Below are 12340 nucleotides of genomic sequence, written 5' to 3' on the forward strand. Positions count from 1 at the left end.
TGTCCCTGCTGACCCCACAGGCTTAGCCCTGCTTTTCTGGGATCCATTCCTGGGAAATGGAAATATTTTTCTCTAAGGTACTCCAACAGGGAAAATCCAAGATACAACAGATAAGATATCCCTGGAACCATCCAAACAGATGAGGCAAGAGCTGAAGGAACCCCTGCAGACAAGAGAAGGTGGGTGCATTTCCCTCATGCTTCCCCTGGGAGTCAGCAGCCGGGGGCTTTGGCTGCACATCTGGACACGCCGTGCCCGGCACAGTGGGAAGGGATCCATGGCAGCCTCGCTGCCCCGTTGCTGCGTTCACGCCCTGCAGGGCTGTTTCCCAGCCTGGCCTGGCTGCAGCTTCTGCCCAGCCTCTGCCGGAAGTTATTTGGCATCAGCTGACAGGCCATGCCCAAACTGTAACACACCCTGAGATCCCCCACTATATCCAGCCCTGCAGATTAGGAAAAGGGTGGCTGTTTGGAGGTGGAAGTGCTCTCATCATGCCACTGTAACCTGGCCATTTTCCTGCTCCATAAATTTCACAAATATTACCTCTGATGCCACCACCCAAGTGGGAAACAGCTCCATCTGATGCAGCTGTCTCCCTTCCTTTGTCAAGAGATGGACATAGTGCTTCAGTGGAAGGTGGTATTTCTTGAAGGAAGCACTCCATCTTCGGTGCCAGCCCCTGCTGCAGGAAGGAAGGCGATGGCAGACACGGGCACAGGCACAGCAGGTAATTGCTGTGCCGGGCTCAGGCCTGGCCGGGGCTGTGTGGCAGCAGCTCTTCCCCCAGGGCCTGCCCTTGCCCGGCCCGGCAGCAGCCAAAGCTGGAGGCGCCTCGGCTTCCAGGCCTCTGGAGCTGGTTCAGAGCCCCGGGGAAACGGGACTGGTGCAGCAACGTCCCTGGCGCTGCAGCTGCTGCGGAGCTGGCCCTGAGTGCCCAGAGGCCCAAGGCACAGGAGCAGCCCCGAGCGGGAGCCCTGCCGCCAGCCCGGGGCCAGAGCCAGCCCTTGCACACAATGGAAACAGTTCTCATCTTGGTTTGCTTCCAGACTGGGATGCTGGGAAGGATTCTCCATTAGCCTGGCGCTCTGAAGTTGTGAAGCCCTCTGAGCATTCTGCAGGTATGTTCTCACTGTCCCACCAAGGCGTAATGTTTGACTGACTGTTAAGAACCAGGTGACAGAAGCTTCTGTGGCTGTTGTGTTACAGGCGTGTCTGCAGGGACGACCTCACCAACTCCTACCTTGGATGCTGCACAAAAGGCCAGCTCCCATGGCAGGGGTGAGTAGTGTGTCCCTGCTGACCCCTCAGGCTGAGCCCTGCTTTTGTGGGGTCCATTCCTGGGAAATGGAACTACTTTCTCTTAAGGTCCTCTGACAGGAAAGACCAAAGACATGGCAGGCAGGAAATTCCAGGACCCATTAGAAATCATGTGGCAAATGCTGAAGGAATGTCTGCAGAGAAGACAAGGTGGGTGCATTTCCCTCATGCTGCTCCTGGGACTCAGCAGCCGGGGGCTTTGGCTGCACATCTGGACACGCCGTGCCCGGCACAGCAGGAAGGGATCCATGGCAGCCTCGCTGCCCCGCTGCTGCTTTCACGCCCTGCAGGGCTGTTTGCCAGCCTGGCCTGGCTGCAGCTTCTGCCCAGCCTCTGCAGGAAGGCATTTGGCATCAGCTGGCAGACAGCCCCAAATGCACCACAGGCCATGCCCACCCTCAGATCCCCTGCAATTTCCTGGTGTCCAGGCAGATCAGATGTTGGGGCTGTTTGGGGAAGGAAGCAGCCTTGGGCTGTCCCAATATCCTGGGTGTTTTCTGATCCTTATGCATTCCTTTCACAAGTGATGCCTCCTGAAATTGTCCCCTTCCCCATTCCCAGTCAGGAATGTTTTCATCTGATCCAGCTGTCTCTTTTCCATTCTCCAGAAATGAAAGGAGAGCCTGCGGAGAAAGAAGCATTTCCCGGAGGAAGCAGTGGTTGCATGCCAGCCTCAGCTCCAGGAAGGGAGGCCATGCCAGGCACAGGCACAGGAGGTAATTGCTGTGCCTCTGGGCCTGAGCCCTGCTGAGGCTTGAGCTGCCCTCTCTGCTGTTTGGCAGTGCGGGCACAGCCTGGACTAGAGCAGCACAGCCCAGGGGAATTATCCCGAGCAGGCTCAGGGCACTGAGCAGTCCTGCTGGGGTCCCTCCATGGGAGACATGTCCTGAAACCTGGGAGTGACTGCACGGGGTGCCCACGGTGGGGAAAGGACAGAGGGGGAGAGCAAGGCTCCAGTGTGTCCTGAGAGGGCCTGGCTGTTTGCCCTTGGGATCTGGGGGGTTTCCCCACAGAAGGAGGGCAGGAGGGACAGAGGGAGGCCAGGATGGATAGCTGCGGCACTGCCTGCTGCAGTTTTCCCCCATGCTTTAGGGAGGATTTCTTCTGTGTGTGAGGGGGAGAGTTCCAGGTCCCTGCACTGCTGCAGCCACCCCTCCCAGGGATGTTGCTGAGGGCAGGGAAAGAGTGTGGAGAGTGACCAGGAGGCAGCCCAGAGCTCCCCAGGCCCCTGGGCAGCTTTGGCCATGTCTATTCACATCTGGCTCCCATGGCCTTACCCGACTCCCTGGCAGTGCCCAGTTCCCTGTGGCAGAAAGAGATCCCAGCACACACTGGAAAATGTTCTCATCTGTGCTGCATTGTAGATGAGGGTGCTGAGAAGGCTTCTCCATCAGCTTGGATGAATAAAGTTTTGAAGCCCTTGGAGCCTCCTGCAGGTATGTTCTCAGTGTGCCACCAAGGAAGAATTGTAGACAAGCGGGCCGGCACCAGGTGACAGAAGCTTCTGTGGCTGTTGTGTTACAGATGTGTCTACAGGGAAGACTTCTCCAGCTTCTCCAGCTGCTACCTTGGATGCTGCACTCAAGCCCAGCTCCCATCTCAGGGGTGAGTAGTGTGTCCCTGCTGACCCCACAGGCTGAACCCTGCTTTTCTGGGATCCATTCCTGGGAAATGGAAATATTTTTCTCTAAGGTACTCCAACAGGGAAAATCCAAGATACAACAGATAAGATATCCCTGGAACCATCCAAACAGATGAGGCAAGAGCTGAAGGAATGTCTGCAGAGAAGACAAGGTGGGTGCATTTCCCTCATGCTGCTCCTGGGATTCAGCAGCCGGGGGCTTTGGCTGCACATCTGGACACGCCGTGCCCGGCACAGTGGGAAGGGATCCATGGCAGCCTCGCTGCCCCGCTGCTGCTTTCACGCCCTGCAGGGCTGTTTGCCAGCCTGGCCTGGCTGCAGCTTCTGCCCAGCCTCTGCCGGAAGTTATTTGGCATCAGCTGACAGGCCATGCCCAAACTGTAACACACCCGGAGATCCCCCACTATATCCAGCCCTGCAGATTAGGAAAAGGGTGGCTGTTTGGTGGTGGAAGTGCTTTCATCATGCCACTGTAACCTGGCCATTTTCCTGCTCCATAAATTTCACAAATATTACCTCTGATGCCACCACCCAAGTGGGAAACAGCTCCATCTGATGCAGCTGTCTCCCTTCCTTTGTCAAGAGATGGACATAGTGCTTCAGTGGAAGGTGGTATTTCTTGAAGGAAGCACTCCATCTTCGGTGCCAGCCCCTGCTGCAGGAAGGAAGGCAAAGCCAGACACGGGCACAGGCACAGCAGGTAATTGCTGTGCCGGGCTCAGGCCTGGCCGGGGCTGTGTGGCAGCAGCTCTTCCCCCAGGGCCTGCCCTTGCCCGGCCCGGCAGCAGCCAAAGCTGGAGGCGCCTCGGCTTCCAGGCCTCTGGAGCTGGTTCAGAGCCCCGGGGAAACGGGACTGGTGCAGCAACGTCCCTGGCGCTGCAGCTGCTGCGGAGCTGGCCCTGAGTGCCCAGAGGCCCAAGGCACAGGAGCAGCCCCGAGCGGGAGCCCTGCCGCCAGCCCAGGGCCAGAGCCAGCCCTGGCACACAATGGAAACAGTTCTCATCTTGGTTTGCTTCCAGACTGGGATGCTGGGAAGGATTCTCCATTAGCCTGGCACTCTGAAGTTGTGAAGCCCTCTGAGCATTCTGCAGGTATGTTCTCACTGTCCCACCAAGGCGTAATGTTTGACTGACTGGTAAGAACCAGGTGACAGAAGCTTCTGTGGCTGTTGTGTTACAGGCGTGTCTGCAGGGACGACCTCACCAACTCCTACCTTGGATGCTGCACAAAAGGCCAGCTCCCATGGCAGGGGTGAGTAGTGTGTCCCTGCTGACCCCTCAGGCTGAGCCCTGCTTTTGTGGGGTCCATTCCTGGGAAATGGAACTACTTTCTCTTAAGGTCCTCTGACAGGAAAGACCAAAGACATGGCAGGCAGGAAATTCCAGGACCCATTAGAAATCATGTGGCAAATGCTGAAGGAACGTCTGCAGAGAAGACAAGGTGGGTGCATTTCCCTCATGCTGCTCCTGGGACTCAGCAGCCGGGGGCTTTGGCTGCACATCTGGACACGCCGTGCCCGGCACAGTAGGAAGGGATCCATGGCAGCCTTGCTGCCCCGCTGCTGCTTTCACGCCCTGCAGGGCTGTTTCCCAGCCTGGCCTGGCTGCAGCTTCTGCCCAGCCTCTGCAGGAAGGCATTTGGCATCAGCTGGCAGACAGCCCCAATTGCACCACAGGCCATGCCCACCCTCAGATCCCCTGCAATTTCCTGGTGTCCAGGCAGATCAGATGTTGGGGCTGTTTGGGGAAGGAAGCAGCCTTGGGTTGTCCCAAAATCCTGGGTGTTTTCTGATCCTTGTGCATTCCTTTCACAAGTGATGCCTCCTGAAATTGTCCCCTTCCCCATTCCCAGTCAGGAATGTTTTCATCTGATGCAGCTGTCTCTTTTCCATTCTCCAGAAATGAAAGGAGAGCCTGTGGAGAAAGAAGCATTTCCCGGACGAAGCAGTGGTTGCATGCCAGCCTCAGCTCCAGGAAGGGAGGCCATGCCAGGCACAGGCACAGGAGGTAATTGCTGTGCCTCTGGGCCTGAGCCCTGCTGAGGCTTGAGCTGCCCTCTCTGCTGTTTGGCAGTGCGGGCACAGCCTGGACTAGAGCGGCACAGCCCAGGGGAATTATCCCGAGCAGGCGCGGGGCACTGAGCAGTCCTGCTGGGGTCCCTCCATGGGAGACATGTCCTGAAACCTGACAGCGACTGCACGGGGTGCCCACGGTGGGGAAAGGACAGAGGGGGAGAGCAAGGCTGCAGTGTGTCCTGAGAGGGCCTGGTTTTTTCCCCTTGGGATCTGGGGGGTTTCCCCACAGAAGGAGGGCAGGAGGGACAGAGGGAGGGCAGCATGGATAGCTGTGGCACTGCCTGCTGCAGTTTTCCCCCATGCTTTAGGGAGGATTTCTTCTGTGTGTGAGGGGGAGAGTTCCAGGTCCCTGCACTGCTGCAGCCACCCCTCCCAGGGATGTTGCTGAGGGCAGGGAAAGAGTGTGGAGAGTGACCAGGAGCCAGCCCAGAGCTCCCCAGGCTCCTGGGCAGCTTTGGCCATGTCTATTCACATCTGGCTCCCATGGCCTTACCCGACTCCCTGGCAGTGCCCAGTTCCCTGTGGCAGAAAGAGATCCCATCACACACTGGAAAATGTTCTCATCTGTGCTGCATTGTAGATGAGGGTGCTGGGAAGGCTTCTCCATCAGCTTGGATGAATAAAGTTTTGAAGCCCTTGGAGCCTCCTGCAGGTATGTTCTCAGTGTGCCACCAAGGAAGAATTGTAGACAAGCGGGCAGGCACCAGGTGACAGAAGCTTCTGTGGCTGTTGTGTTACAGATGTGTCTACAGGGAAGACTTCTCCAGCTTCTCCAGCTGCTACCTTGGATGCTGCACTCAAGCCCAGCTCCCATCTCAGGGGTGAGTAGTGTGTCCCTGCTGACCCCACAGGCTGAACCCTGCTTTTCTGGGATCCATTCCTGGGAAATGGAAATATTTTTCTCTAAGGTACTCCAACAGGGAAAATCCAAGATACAACAGATAAGATATCCCTGGAACCATCCAAACAGATGAGGCAAGAGCTGAAGGAATGTCTGCAGAGAAGACAAGGTGGGTGCATTTCCCTCATGCTGCTCCTGGGATTCAGCAGCCGGGGGCTTTGGCTGCACATCTGGACACGCCATGCCCGGCACAGTGGGAAGGGATCCATGGCAGCCTCGCTGCCCCGCTGCTGCTTTCACGCCCTGCAGGGCTGTTTGCCAGCCTGGCCTGGCTGCAGCTTCTGCCCAGCCTCTGCCGGAAGTTATTTGGCATCAGCTGACAGGCCATGCCCAAACTGTAACACACCCTGAGATCCCCCACTATATCCAGCCCTGCAGATTAGGAAAAGGGTGGCTGTTTGGTGGTGGAAGTGCTTTCATCATGCCACTGTAACCTGGCCATTTTCCTGCTCCATAAATTTCACAAATATTACCTCTGATGCCACCACCCAAGTGGGAAACAGCTCCATCTGATGCAGCTGTCTCCCTTCCTTTGTCAAGAGATGGACATAGTGTTTCAGTGGAAGGTGGTATTTCTTGAAGGAAGCACTCCATCTTCGGTGCCAGCCCCTGCTGCAGGAAGGAAGGCAAAGCCAGACACGGGCACAGGCACAGCAGGTAATTGCTGTGCCGGGCTCAGGCCTGGCCGGGGCTGTGTGGCAGCAGCTCTTCCCCCAGGGCCTGCCCTTGCCCGGCCCGGCAGCAGCCAAAGCTGGAGGCGCCTCGGCTTCCAGGCCTCTGGAGCTGGTTCAGAGCCCCGGGGAAACGGGACTGGTGTAGCAACGTCCCTGGCGCTGCAGCTGCTGCGGAGCTGGCCCTGAGTGCCCAGACGCCCAAGGCACAGGAGCAGCCCCGAGCGGGAGCCCTGCCGCCAGCCCAGGGCCAGAGCCAGCCCTGGCACACAATGGAAACAGTTCTCATCTTGGTTTGCTTCCAGACTGGGATGCTGGGAAGGATTCTCCATTAGCCTGGCGCTCTGAAGTTGTGAAGCCCTCTGAGCATTCTGCAGGTATGTTCTCACTGTCCCACCAAGGCGTAATGTTTGACTGACTGGTAAGAAGCAGGTGACAGAAGCTTCTGTGGCTGTTGTGTTACAGGCGTGTCTGCAGGGACGACCTCACCAACTCCTACCTTGGATGCTGCACAAAAGGCCAGCTCCCATGGCAGGGGTGAGTAGTGTGTCCCTGCTGACCCCTCAGGCTGAGCCCTGCTTTTGTGGGGTCCATTCCTGGGAAATGGAACTACTTTCTCTTAAGGTCCTCTGACAGGAAAGACCAAAGACATGGCAGGCAGGAAATTCCAGGACCCATTAGAAATCATGTGGCAAATGCTGAAGGAACGTCTGCAGAGAAGACAAGGTGGGTGCATTTCCCTCATGCTGCTCCTGGGACTCAGTAGCCGGGGGCTTTGGCTGCACATCTGGACACGCCGTGCCCGGCACAGTAGGAAGGGATCCATGGCAGCCTTGCTGCCCCGCTGCTGCTTTCATGCCCTGCAGGGCTGTTTCCCAGCCTGGCCTGGCTGCAGCTTCTGCCCAGCCTCTGCAGGAAGGCATTTGGCATCAGCTGGCAGACAGCCCCAATTGCACCACAGGCCATGCCCACCCTCAGATCCCCTGCAATTTCCTGGTGTCCAGGCAGATCAGATGTTGGGGCTGTTTGGGGAAGGAAGCAGCCTTGGGTTGTCCCAAAATCCTGGGTGTTTTCTGATCCTTGTGCATTCCTTTCACAAGTGATGCCTCCTGAAATTGTCCCCTTCCCCATTCCCAGTCAGGAATGTTTTCATCTGATCCAGCTGTCTCTTTTCCATTCTCCAGAAATGAAAGGAGAGCCTGTGGAGAAAGAAGCATTTCCCGGACGAAGCAGTGGTTGCATGCCAGCCTCAGCTCCAGGAAGGGAGGCCATGCCAGGCACAGGCACAGGAGGTAATTGCTGTGCCTCTGGGCCTGAGCCCTGCTGAGGCTTGAGCTGCCCTCTCTGCTGTTTGGCAGTGCGGGCACAGCCTGGACTAGAGCGGCACAGCCCAGGGGAATTATCCCGAGCAGGCGCAGGGCACTGAGCAGTCCTGCTGGGGTCCCTCCATGGGAGACATGTCCTGAAACCTGGGAGTGACTGCACGGGGTGCCCACGGTGGGGAAAGGACAGAGGGGGAGAGCAAGGCTCCAGTGTGTCCTGAGAGGGCCTGGTTTTTTCCCCTTGGGATCTGGGGGGTTTCCCCACAGAAGGAGGGCAGGAGGGACAGAGGGAGGGCAGGATGGATAGCTGTGGCACTGCCTGCTGCAGTTTTCCCCCATGCTTTAGGGAGGATTTCTTCTGTGTGTAAGGGGGAGAGTTCCAGGTCCCTGCACTGCTGCAGCCACCCCTCCCAGGGATGTTGCTGAGGGCAGGGAAAGAGTGTGGAGAGTGACCAGGAGCCAGCCCAGAGCTCCCCAGGCTCCTGGGCAGCTTTGGCCATGTCTATTCACATCTGGCTCCCATGGCCTTACCCGACTCCCTGGCAGTGCCCAGTTCCCTGTGGCAGAAAGAGATCCCATCACACACTGGAAAATGTTCTCATCTGTGCTGCATTGTAGATGAGGGTGCTGGGAAGGCTTCTCCATCAGCTTGGATGAATAAAGTTTTGAAGCCCTTGGAGCCTCCTGCAGGTATGTTCTCAGTGTGCCACCAAGGAAGAATTGTAGACAAGCGGGCAGGCACCAGGTGACGGAAGCTTCTGTGGCTGTTGTGTTACAGATGTGTCTACAGGGAAGACTTCTCCAGCTCCTACCTTGGATGCTGCACTCAAGCCCAGCTCCCATCTCAGGGGTGAGTAGTGTGTCCCTGCTGACCCCACAGGCTGAACCCTGCTTTTCTGGGATCCATTCCTGGGAAATGGAAATATTTTTCTCTAAGGTACTCCAACAGGGAAAATCCAAGATACAACAGATAAGATATCCCTGGAACCATCCAAACAGATGAGGCAAGAGCTGAAGGAACCCCTGCAGACAAGAGAAGGTGGGTGCATTTCCCTCATGCTTCTCCTGGGAGTCAGCAGCCGGGGGCTTTGGCTGCACATCTGGACACGCCGTGCCCGGCACAGCGGGAAGGGATCCATGGCAGCCTTGCTGCCCCGCTGCTGCTTTCACGCCCTGCAGGGCTGTTTGCCAGCCTGGCCTGGCTGCAGCTTCTGCCCAGCCTCTGTAGGAAGTTATTTGGCATCAGCTGACAGGCCATGCCCAAACTGTAACACACCCTGAGATCCCCCACTATATCCAGCCCTGCAGATTAGGAAAAGGGTGGCTGTTTGGAGGTGGAAGTGCTCTCATCATGCCACTGTAACCTGGCCATTTTCCTGCTCCATAACTTTCACAAATATTACCTCTGATGCCACCACCCAAGTGGGAAACAGCTCCATCTGATGCAGCTGTCTCCCTTCCTTTGTCAAGAGATAGACATAGTGCTTCAGTGGAAGGTGGTATTTCTTGAAGGAAGCACTCCATCTTCGGTGCCAGCCCCTGCTGCAGGAAGGAAGGCAAAGCCAGACACGGGCACAGGCACAGCAGGTAATTGCTGTGCCAGGCTCAGCCCTGGCCGGGGCTGTGTGGCAGCAGCTCTTCTCCCAGGGCCTGCCCTTGCCCGGCCCGGCAGCAGCCAAAGCTGGAGGCGCCTCAGCTTCCAGGCCTCTGGAGCTGGTTCAGAGCCCCGGGGAAACGGGACTGGTGCAGCAACGTCCCTGGCGCTGCAGCTGCTGCGGAGCTGGCCCTGAGTGCCCAGAGACCCAAGGCACAGGAGCAGCCCCGAGCGGGAGCCCTGCCGCCAGCCCAGGGCCAGAGCCAGCCCTGGCTCCCGACAGGCTCCTGACAGGGCCTGAGCCTGTCCCCTGGGGCTGGGGGAGCTGTCACGGGGCAGGGAGGGCCAGGGGTGGCAGTGGCTGCTCAGGGATGGCTTTGGCCCGTGTCCCTGGCAGCAGCCACTGCCCAAGCAGCTGCGCTGCCCCCGGGCTCTCCTCCCGGCCTGCTGGGCTTTGTTGGCTGGCGCAGCCTGTGCCAAGGGCCGGCAAGGTGCCTGCAGGCCCCAGCTCTGGGGGAAACAGAGTACGTCCTGCCCATATCCACCGTGCTGCCAGCTCAGCAGTGCAGCACAGCACGGGCTCACGCTCCCCATCGCTCCCACAGATGCAGCCGGCACCACAAGACCTGTTCGCAATGCCCAGGATGGCCTCGGAAGGGGCTTCTGTCAGGGAACCGGCTGCTGGCTAGGGTTACTGGCAGGCGTGCTTTGTTTGGAGCTTGTTTTCATGTTGTGCTGCTTTGGAATCTGGTATTCCTGGAACAGAAAACAGTGAGTGTTTTGTTGCTCTCCCCCTCAAACAGCTTCTTTTGAAAGTCTAACATGGTCAGGGAACATTCCCATTGAGGCTGCAGTGGAGTTGTGGCCAGTCCATGATTGTCCAAATAACTCTGCTGAGGGTTCTGCTGCTGCTCAGTGCTTCCATTGGCCCCTCAATTGCTGGGCCTTGTCCTGGGGGCCCCGCTGGGGCTGCAGCCAGAGCTGGCTCCCACTGAGGCTGCCTGGCCAAGAGCAGCCCCAGGGGCACGGGGCAGAGGCAGAGGCAGGTGGGGAGGAGAAAGAGCAGGGCCGAGGTTGCCCTTGAAAGGCAGAGGCGCTCTGGGGCCCGCTCCTGGCCAGGGACCCTGCCCAGAGCCGTCCCTGCTTTCCGGGGCCTTGAGGGGCAGCTGTCCAGCTGGGCCCGGCTGTGCCAGCAGCTCCAGCCGTGCTGGGGAGCCTTGCCAGCTCTGGGCCCTGCTGTGCACGAGGGTCCCTGTGTGCCACTGGCAGCTGGGGCCTCAGCCTCCTCCTCTCTTCACAGGAGCACCTCGGGACAGGAGTTGGAAGACGGTGGCTGCACCTGACACCCAGACAGCGTGAGCAGCTCCTCCAGCAGCAGGAACGGCCCGGACAGCCCTCTCAAGTGTTCTGTGAAGAGGACCCCAGAACAACCGTCTATGAGGAAGCCTCTTATTGCCCCGTAGATCCCACTGCCACCTGCTCTCCCCATGGGCCTCCCCAAGCTGCCTTCATCCCTTTTTTTCTCTCCATCTGTCCCATCCCAGCCAACCCGAGTTCCTCTAGAGACCCCAGGACCAGCCCAGCACCTTCCAGCCCCTCCTCAGACAAACACATCCCTTCCTCTGCCCCTGAGCCCCCTGGCCTTGCCCTCTAGGCAGCACTGAAGGTGACACCCCACCCCACCCCACCCTCCCCCCCCGCTTGCAGAGTAGGCAATGGCCCATTCCTCTGTTGAAATAAAGAGAAGGATCTGTGTTGTGGTTTGAAAGCAAAACCAGTGAGAGACTCCAAGTCAGAAATACAATTTATTAGGAAAAGGGAAAAAATCCCAAAATACATGCAATGATACAAAAGAAAAACCACTGACAGGCTCAGAATACAGCCTGCTGACACCCTGCTAGTTAGGGTGGTGGTAGCAGTCCAGATGAAATGGACTTGTGGAAGTGGTGATCCTGTAGAAACAATCTGGTAGCTCTCATCCTCTGGAAAAGCAGTGGGTAAGGGCGGCGGTTCCTCTGGGAATCCAGTGGAAAGACTGCTTGTTGTGTCCCAAAACCCAGATTATATCCAGCTGGGGATGCTTAGCTCCTCCCCCATGGGCAGAGCATCTCACAGTGGGCTGGTATCATTCTGCCTCATGCTGTGGGTCCTTGATTAGCCATTAAACAGAAATGGCTCTGGGAGGGAGTTATCTCTGAGTCATGTGGCAAGACATTGATGGGCCCATTAACAGGAGATAAGGAAGAAACAATGCCCCTCCTGGTTTCAGCAGCTCTTGAGGATGGCATTAGAATACATCTTTACACTGCAACCCAGGACAAGCGGTCACCCCAGTGTCCAGGTGGCAGCAGCAGCAAAGCCCACCCAGCCCCAGCACTGACTGAGCTCCATGCCCAGGAGGAGCTGTGGATGCCCACGGTGTGGGCAGGCAGAAGCCAGGCCGGGGCTGCTGATGAAATGGAGGTTTTGGGCCGCTCACAGGCTCAACACAGTTGGCTGTGATTGGTCATCAAGTGAAAACAATCCACATGGAGCAATGGAAGATGCACCTGTTGCATTCCACAGCAGCAGACAGTTATTGTTTACATTTCTTTCCTGAGGCCCTCAGCTCCTCATGAGGGGAAAAATCCCAGGAAAGGATTTTTAATAAAATATCATAGCTACAGATAACTGTTTTACTCATAACACCAGGAGAAGACCAGGGAATGCAGGAAGCCTAGACTAAGGAGCTCCTCTGTCTCCAAGCTGATCCAAACCAACAGACCTACTCAGATAAGCACCAGGGGACCACAGTGCATGCACAAAGGAGAAAAGTTCAA

The sequence above is a fragment of the Passer domesticus genome, chromosome 9 (genome assembly GCF_036417665.1).
Source record: "Passer domesticus isolate bPasDom1 chromosome 9, bPasDom1.hap1, whole genome shotgun sequence".
NCBI classification, from domain to species: Eukaryota; Metazoa; Chordata; class Aves; order Passeriformes; family Passeridae; genus Passer; species Passer domesticus.